This window comes from Mizuhopecten yessoensis, unplaced genomic scaffold (genome assembly GCF_002113885.1).
Source record: "Mizuhopecten yessoensis strain PY_sf001 unplaced genomic scaffold, ASM211388v2 scaffold11125, whole genome shotgun sequence".
In the NCBI taxonomy this organism is placed as follows: Eukaryota; Metazoa; Mollusca; class Bivalvia; order Pectinida; family Pectinidae; genus Mizuhopecten; species Mizuhopecten yessoensis.
Genome location: NW_018408892.1, coordinates 1,362,892 through 1,373,460, shown reverse-complemented (window position 1 = coordinate 1,373,460; position 10,569 = coordinate 1,362,892).

Here is a 10,569-nt window from a genome sequence, read left to right as displayed (position 1 = left end):
TAATTTTCCCTTTGGGGCCCCGCCCTGGCCCCAGGGGTTGGGGTAGGAATCCCAATTTTACAATTTTGAAGCCTCATCTACCAAGGATGATTCTGACCAAGTTTGAAAAAAATCCATCCACTGGTTCTTGAGAAGAAGTTGAAAATGTAAAAGTTTACGCACGACGGACGACAGACGAAAAGCGATTGGAATAGGTCACTTGAGCAAAGCTCAGGTGACCTAAAAACCAATACATGTATGCACCTTGTATACCTGATGTACGTGGTACCTGTCAGAAATCATTGCAAATATTGACTAAATTAATTTGATGTATCGATAATAAGGTACGTATTACAGGTATTTCCCTATACAAATTATAGTAAATTTACACCCCCCCCCCCCCCCCCTGAGGTGGGGATGACCCGGGGAGGGTTAAATTCAATATTTGACGCTGCAAGCTAAAATGATTTACCGAAATTTGTTTCATACAAGTCAAATAAATCACTTACCTCCCTTTATAATGACCCCAGATCTCAGGAACTTGACAAACATGAGTGTATTGGTCGTAAGATGCTGAATATAGAAAATATTAGTTAAGAGTGATTAACTTGACGCTGCAAGCTAAACTGATTTCCTGAAAAAAAAATGCTTTCTGAATACATATAATAAAATAAACAAAATAACAATTATTCTGCGTAGAATATATAAATATAATTTGATTATACTTAAGCATTAGCATAGATTATTTTTTGAGAAATAATAAAGAGGAGATCAACAAAATATAATGAACAACAAAGTTCTAAATGCGCTACAGTTATATCCTAACAGAAGTCAAAGGGAGGTTACTGTGTTCAACAAAAACCACAGCAGTGGGACAGGGATCCTTTAAACACATTCCATTGCTTTTTTAAACAGTAAAAGGAACGGACAAAAGTTTAAACATAGTTTAAGCTCTCTCCCCAATAATTACGAAATTGTAAAAAAGTATCATACATATGATTAGTACTGTGCAGGGAAGAGTTTGTATAAACAAAATCTGTATCATTTAGCTTAATCAGGTCCAGTACACACTGCTGAGTTATTGATCTCTATAACTGTAAAGATCTGTATAGGTATATCCACCTATAATTTATACATGTATTGAACTCTATTTTCTAAGATTTCATTTTTATTTAAAAGTAAAGTCAAATAAAACTACAGGTTTTTATGGTTATGCTGACAATGAAAGGAATAAGACACATATTTTTATTTGCATACTGTAAAATGTAATCTTTTTTTAAACCAACAGTTTTAAGATGATATTTTAATTCTTTAAAATCATAATCAAAATAGTAATAATTTAAAAAAAAAAAATGATGCGAAAATTGCCCAAAAACATACTTTTCTGGATCTGTTAATTTAGAGAAGGGTGTTTGAAACAGGAATAGAGGGAAATATTTACGAATTTATTTAACGTGCTTATAATTGGCACTGTCTTCACGGGATAACGTATATTGATAAAAACTTTTTTAAGTTTTTTAAAATGCTGCACGCCTTATTTTATCTATCAATGAAAAAGGCAATGTGACCCTAGAGAAAGATAACCACGTTTGGAAAAAGTTTATAAAACACTGATCATTTGAATCATTCATAGTACAAGGGAGGTAACTATGCACGTTTTTATGAATCGCATTTTAACACTGATTATCTGTTTATACGCCTGCCATAATCTATTATTCATACATACTTTATTAATTTTAAATTCCTTTTTCAGAATATCAATCATACACAAAAGCACAGTTTTAATGTTCACTACGTACCTCCAGGAGTCCCTTTCTATATAAATATAAAATTGGTATTAAATAAAATAACTAATCAAAAACACTAATGCTAGTGTAGCAGATAAACAAAATAGGGTATACGTCAGGAAGCCAAATCAATGTCGTGCAAACTATTGTTCGATCAATTCAAACCTCATCGGAACGATTTAAACGCCTAATTCTGAGTTCAAATCAACAGCGATATCACGCTCGCCAACAATACGCTACAGTTATATGTAAAGGCTCCCAAATAATCATAAATGCAATACAAAAAGATAAGGCAAACACACTCACCACGTCTCAGCTCAGTCAGTCAGTTTTCTCGCAATAGCTGTACTCGCGCCGAAATGTAGAATGTGACTATTGCGAATGAGATTTTTTTTGTCCGTCACCAACTCCGATTGTTTTACGAGCAATATCATTGGTGAACGTGATCACGTGTCTAGCCTATATTCATGCGCGTGCTCATAGTTTCCTTGTAATAGAAACCAGTAAATAATCAGAATTCATATCAAAATACCTATATTATATCATCAATACACACGAATATCTAAATAAGTTGTATTTCATTCAATTCTCACTTCACGGACTGAGTTGTAACGAACAAAATACACCTTGACACGGGAACTCTTTGGGGTCATACAGGTATGCAGTGCACTTCCGCCATATACACTAACCAGTCCCTCACTTGCACGTGCGCTAAACGTGTTTGTACGAATGACATGTTGTGAACGAGTAATTGTGTAGATCGGGGTACATACCCGCTCAAATAACCACACTAGTAATTAGCTGACTGAGTAATAATTCAGTAGAAACTATTATGAACATCCCCAGTAGAATGATATGCATTATAAACATATAATATATGATCCCAACTTCTCATTGAATTGAAACAGGAGTCTTGTTTTTAGAAGAACACTTTCCATGTGTAGCAACTGACAACTGAGAAACTGAGAAACGAATACCTAGATGTTGTGAACGGTAAAAAATTACATTACAAACAACTTCACTGATTAACATTTTGTCTATATATTACACACATTTTTCCAAGCTTACTTATGTGTACAACAAAATCTCGATCTCGATAAACTGTCCATCGCTTTATTTGCCGCTTACCGTAATTACCCCTCTTCATTTTTCTTAAAACGTCTTATGTACATTTCTATCCACCAATAGATCACCAATTTCCGTGATCCGTATAAGGACATAACACATTTCAGGCGTAGGTACAAAATATATCGCAGGTCCAGTGCTTTTTTCTGTTCATTTTTAATCACCATACAATATCAGAGAAAAAGAGTTGAGAAAAAAATTGTGCCTTACTTATTTAAAATGTTAAAATATGATCATTGCTCTGCGGAAATATAAACTTAAATGAAGAGGAGAATGTAGATTTACTCCTGCGTATGATATATCCAACAATTTATCTGTATGTGTTTCTTATCAATCTGTAATAAAAGTCCATTGTCTGTTTATTTTATGTCTAGATCTGTTACGTATCTGTCTGCAGTTCTGTTGTTTGACTGTCTGTAACATATTTGTATGTACGTCTGTTGTGTATCTGTCTGTTCATCTGTTGTGTACGTCTGTTGTGTATCTGTCTGTACGTCTGTTACGTATCTAGCTATCTGTATGTATATAACATATTTGTACATCTGTTGCGTGTGTGTACGTCATTAGTGTATATGTCTGTTCATCTGTTACATTATTGTACGTCTAGTGTGTTCTGCCTGTATGTCTGTTACCTGTTTGTTCATCGGTTGTGTATCTGTCTGTTCGTCTGTAACATGATTGTTCGTCTGTTGTGTATCTGTACGTTTGTTTCATGTCTGTACGTCTGTTACGTGTTTGTACGTCTGTAGTGTATTTGTCTGTACGTCTATAACATGTTTGTACGTCTGTGTTACATGTGTATATGCTGATTGTGTATCTGTCTGTACGTCTGTAACATGATTGTACGTCTGTTGTGTATCTGTACGTCTGTTTCATGTTTGTAAGTCTGTTACGTGTGTGTACGTCTGTAGTGTATTTGTCTGTACGTCTGTGTTACATGTGTACATGCCGCATGTGTATCTGTCTGTGCGCCTGTTACATGACTGAACGTCTGTTGTGTATCTGTACGACTGTTGTGCACGTATCTGTACGTCTGTAACATGATTGTACGACTGTTGTGTATCTGTACGTCTGTTACATGTTTGTACGACTGCTGTGTATCTGTACGTTTTTTTCATGTTTGTAAGTCTGGTGCGTGTTTGTACGTATTTAGTGTATTTGTCTGTACGTCTGTTTCATGTTTGTACGTCTGCGTTACAAGTGTATATGCTGGTTGTGTATCTGTCTGTACGTCTGTTACATGATTGTACGACTGTTGTGTATCTGTACGTCTGTTGTGTATCTGTACGTTTGTTTCATGTTTGTAAGTCTGTTGCGTGTTTGTACGTATTTAGTGTATTTGTCTGTACGTCTGTTACATGTTTGTACGGTTGTGTTACATGTGTATATGCCGGTTGTGTATCTGTCTGTTTGCCTGTTACATGATTGAACGCCTGTTGTGTATCTGTACGTCTGTTGTGTATCTGTCTGTACGTCTGTTACATGTTTGTACGGTTATGTTACAAGTGTATATGCCGGTTGTGTATCTGTCTGTTTGCCTGTTACATGATTGAACGCCTGTTGTGTATCTGTACGTCTGTTACATGTTTGTACGTCTGTGTTACAAGTGCATATGCTGGTTGTGTATCTGTCTGTACGTCTGTAACATGATTGTACGACTGTTGTGTATCTGTACGTCTGTTGTGTATCTGTACGTTTGTTTCATGTTTGTACGTCTGTTGCGTGTTTGTACGTATTTAGTGTATTTGTCTGTACGTCTGTTACAAGTTTGTTCGGTTTTATTACATGTGTATATATGCCGGTTGTGTATTTGTCTGTACGTCTGTTACATGATTGTTGATTTGTTGTGTATCTGTCTGTACGTCTGTTACATGTTTGTACGGTTGTGTTACAAGTGTATATGCCGGTTGTTTATCTGTCTGTTTGCCTGTTACATGATTGAACGCCTGTTGTGTATCTGTACGTCTGTTGTGTATCTGTCTGTACGTCTGTTACATGTTTGTACGGTTGTGTTACATGTGTATATGCCGGGTGTGTATCTGTCTGTTCGCCTGTAACATGAGTGAACGTCTGTTGTGTATCTGTACGTCTGTTGTGTATCTGTCTGTTCGCCTGTTAAATGATTGAACGTCTGTTGGGTATCTGTATTGTAACATTTTCCACCTCGTCGTCGTATTTCTGGCCAATCTATTGTGGTGAAGACTTTATGGGCGAAACAGGGAAATAGAGCGGGTCACATACATTCAGGTTCGCTCCTGTCCAGTATCTTTGAAGTTAAAAAAAGTCAGTTCACAAACACTTGAATACAAATACTTAGTTTCATTTAATATTGAAGAATGGATATTTTTATTAACAATATAATTTAATTATCAGTACCGCAATGTAAACACTTCTGACGGTATTTTGGGAGAAATCTGGTAGTCGGAAATCTCAGAATAAGTAACTTATCCTTAGCTCGAGTTGCTTCCCTTGGATCGTTAATCACAATCGGCTTCTCTATAACGATCTGGTAATACATTTTTGTTTGGTATATGTAATTAAAAGTCCTTCTAAATGTCTAATAAAGAGAACCTAAAAATAGTCAGCATGCTGCATCCGTTGGATCGAGCAATGACGTCACTTTTGAAGTCCGCCAAAGTGTAAACAAACGCGAAATTCGTCATGCTTCGCTTGTGTACCACACAAAAATGTACAATTGTACATAAACGAAACATAATGCTTAAACAAAGCCTGACCGCCTTCGGCCATCGTAGAAAATGGTCATGGCAAGTGTTTACAACTGTGACAAATTACATCTTGATAATTAAAGCTGTCATCACATTCAAGATGTTCTGTAATTCACTTTACATTAATTTATGAAATGTTTCTACAAGGAGGAATTCATTGCCGTATGTTATATATTAGGCATTGAACTATTTTGTATGGCATTCATGAACTATTTGAATGACAAAGGTGTGTCATCAACTTAGATCATAAATGCCATATACAAACAGCTTTCAGGTACACCATGAAGGTTATCTAGTGACAATGTCATTGTAAATATTATATATGAAATACCTACATTAAACAAGAAAATGCTCACAATTTTAAGGGCTCAATGGGACTCAATCATTTAACGATACAATGTATCTAGATTGATCCAATTAAAAGATGAAAAATAAATAAATCAACAAGTGTAAATTGACACTATTCCTCATTTATGTATACAGTTGTAGAGTGTGACGTCCCTATACCTAATATATATACCCCTCCCGTGTTGAAGAATGTGACCTTCTCGTTGTAAAGTGTGACCTTCATACCTTTAATATACCTCCTGTTGTAGAGTGTGACCTGTAAACCTTTAATATACCTCCGTTGTAAATTGTAACCTTCTCGTTGTAGAGTGTGACCTTCATACCTTATATATACATCCGTCGTAGACTGTGACCTTCTCGTTATAGAGTGTGACCTCCCATACTTTATTTATACCTTCGCTGTAGTGTGACCTTCAAACCTTGTATGTACCTCTCTTTGTAGAGTGTGACCTTCTCATTGTAGAGTGTGACCTTCACACCTTATATGTACCCCCGTTGTAGAGTGTGACCTTAACACTTTTAATATACCTCCTGTTGTAGAGTGTGACTTTCTCGATGTAGATAGTGACCTTCACACCTTATATATACCTCCGTCTTAGATTGTGACCTTCTCGTTGTAGAGTGTGACTTTCACACCTTATATATACATTCGTCGTAGATTGTGACTTCTCGTTGTAGAGTGTGACCTTCATTCCTTTAATATACCTCACGTGACCTTCATACCTTATATATATCTTCCGCTGTAGAGTTTGACCTTCATACCTTATATATACCTCCCTTTGAAGAGTGTGACTTTCTCGTTGTAGAGTGTGACCTTCATACCTTTAATATACCTCACGTGACCTTCATACCTTGTATATATCTTCCGCTGTAGAGTTTGACCTTCACACCTTATATATACCTCCGTCGTAGATTGTGACCTTCTCGTTGTAAAGTGTGACCTTCATACCTTTAATATACCTCCTGTTGTGGAGTGTGACCTTCACTACTTATATATACCTCCATCGTATATTGTGACCTTCTCGTTGTAGAGTGTGACCTTCTCGTTACAGAGTGTGACCTTCATACCTTATATATACCTTCCGCTGTAGAGTGTGAACTTCAAACTTTTATGTACCTTCCTTTGTAGGGTGTGACCTTCTCATTGTAGAGTGTGACCTTCATACCTTTAATATACCTCCTGTTGTAGAGTGTGACCTTCATACTTTTGATATACCTCCGTCGTATATTTGGTCTTTCTTGTTGTAGAGTGTGATCATCATATCTTTAATATACCTCCGTCGAAAAATGTGACCTTCTCATTGTAGAGTGTGACCTTCACACCTTATATATACCTCCGTCGTAGATTGTCACCATCTCCTTGTAGAGTATGACCTTCATTCCTTAAATATACCTCACGTGACCTTCATACCTTATATATACCTTCCGCTGTAGAGTGTGACCTTCATACCTTATATATACCTCCCGTTTTAGAGTGTGACCTTCACACCTTATACCTCCCGGACCTTCAAACCTTTTACGTACCTCCCTTTGTAGAGTGTGACCTTCTTATTGTAGAGTGTGACCTTCTCGTTGTAGAGTGTGACCTTAATACTTTTAATATACCTCCTGTTGTAGAGTGTGACTTTCTCGATGTAGATAGTGACCTTCACATCTAATATATACCTCCGTCGTAGATTGTCACCATCTCGTTGTAGAGTGTTACCTTCATTCCTTTCATATACCTCCCGTGGTAGAGTGTGACTTTCTCGGTTTAGATTGTGACCTTCACACCTTATATTTACCTCCTTCATAAATTGTGAACTTCTCGTTGTAAAGTGTATACCTCCGTCGTAGATTGTGACCTTCTCGTTGTAGATAGTGACCTTCACACCTTATATTTACCTTCCGCTGTAGAGTTTGATCTTCCTTATATATACCTCCCGTTGTAGAGTGTGACCTTCACACCTTATATATACCTCCCGCTGTAGAGTGTGACTTTCATACCTTATATATACCTCCCGCTATAGAGTGTGACCTTCATACCTTATATATACCTCCCGTTGTAGAGTGTGACTTTCCGGATGTAGAGTATGACCTTAACACCTTATATATACCTCCGTTGTAAATTGTGACCTTCTCGTTGTAGAGTGACTTTCACACCTTATATATATATTTGTCATAGATTGTGACTTTTCGTTGTAGAGTGTGACCTTCATACCTTTAATATACCTCTGTCGTAGATTGTGACCTTCTCGTTGTAGAGTGCGACTTTTTCGTTGTAGTATGTGACCTTCAATATTTATATATGACCTCTGTCGTGGATTGTGACCTTTTCGTTGTAGAGTGGGATTTATCGGTATAGAGTGCGACTTTTTCGTTGTAGTATGTGACCTTCAATACTTATATATACCTCCGTCGTAGATTGTTACCTTCTCGTTGTAGTTGTAGAGTGAGACCTTAACACCTTATATATACCTCCCTTTGTAAAGTATGAAGTCTACCCTGTATACCACTCTCAATATACTCTGTACACCACTTCATAGATACTGTGCATACTAATCTTTATATACTCTATATACCACTCTCTTTATATACTGTGTACCACTCTCTTTATATACTGTGTACCTCTCTCTTTTTATATTGTGTACCACTCTCTTTTTATACTGTGTACCACTCTCTTTATATACTATGTACCACTCTCTTTATATACTGTGTACCGCTCTCTTTATATACTGTGTACCTCTCTCTTTTTATATTGTGTACCACTCTCTTTATATGCTGTGTACCACTCTCTTTATATACTGTATACCACCCTCTTTATATACTGTGCACCACTCTCTTTATATACTGTGTACCACTCTTTTTATATACTGTGTACCACTCTCTTTATATCCTGTGTACCACTCTCTTTATATACTGTGTATCACTCTCTTTATATACTGTGTACCCCTCTCTTTATATACTGTGTACCACTCTCTATATATACTGTGTACCACTCTCTTTATATATTGTGTACCACTCTCTTTATATACTATGTACCACTCTCTTTATATACTGTGTACCGCTCTCTTTATATACTGTGTACCTCTCTCTTTTTATATTGTGTACCACTCTCTTTATATGCTGTGTACCACTCTCTTTATATACTGTATACCGCTCTCTTTATATACTGTGTAACGCTCTCTTTATATTCTGTGTACCACTCTCTTTATATACTGTGTCCCACTCTCTTTATATACTGTGTACCACTCGCTTTATATACTGTGTACCACTCTCTTTATATATTGTGTACCACTCTCTTTATATACTGTGTACCACCCTCTTTATATACTGTGTACCACTCTCTTTTTATATTGTATACCACTCTCTTTATATACTGTGTACCACGCTCTTTATATACTGTGTATCACTCTCTTTATATACTGTGTACCACTCTTTTTATATACTGTGTACCACTCTCTTTATATCCTGTGTACCACTCTCTTTATATACTGTGTCCCACTCTCTTTATATACTGTGTACCACTCTATTTATATATACTATGTACCACTCTCTTTATATACTGTGTACCCCTCTCTTTATATACTGTATACCACTCTCTTTCTATACTGTGTACCACTCTCTTTATATACTCTGTACCACTCTCTTTATATACTGTGTACCGCTCTCTTTATATACTGTGTACCTCTCTCTTTATATACTGTGTACCACTCTCTTTTTATATTGTATACCACTCTCTTTATATACTGTGTACCACTCCCTTTATATACTGTGTACCACTCTCTTTATATATTGTGTACCACTCTCTTTATATACTGTGTACTATATACTGTGTACCACTCTCTTTATATATTGTGTACCACTCTCTTTATATACTGTGTACCACCCTCTTTATATACTGTGTACCACTCTCTTTGTATACTGTGTACCACTCTCTTTATATACTGGGTACCACTCTCTTTATATACTGTGTACCACGCTCTTTATATACTGTGTATCACTCTCTTTATATACTGTGTACCACTCTATTTATATACTGTGTACTACTCTCTTTATATACTGTGTACCACTCGCTTTATATACTGTGTACCACTCTCTTTATATAATGTGTACCACTCTCTTTATATACTGTGTACTATATACTGTGTACCACTCTCTTTATATAATGTGTACCACTCTCTTTATATACTGTGTATCACTCTCTTTATATACTGTGTACCTCTCTCTTTATATACTGTATACCACTCTCTTTATATACTGTGTACCACCCTCTTTATATACTGTATACCACTCTCTTTATATACTGGGTACCACTCTCTTTATATACTGTGTACCACTATCTTTATATACTGTGTACTACTCTCTTTATATACTGTGTACCACTCTCTCTATATACTGTGTACCACTCTCTTTATATACCGTGTACCACTCTCTTTATATACTGTATACCGCTCTCTTTATATACTGTGTAACGCTCTCTTTATATTCTGTGTACCACTCTCTTTATATACTGTGTGCCTCTCTCTTTATATACTGTGTACTACTCTCTTTATATACTGTGTACCACTCGCTTTATATACTGTGTACCACTCTCTTTATATCCTGTGTACCACTCTCTTTAT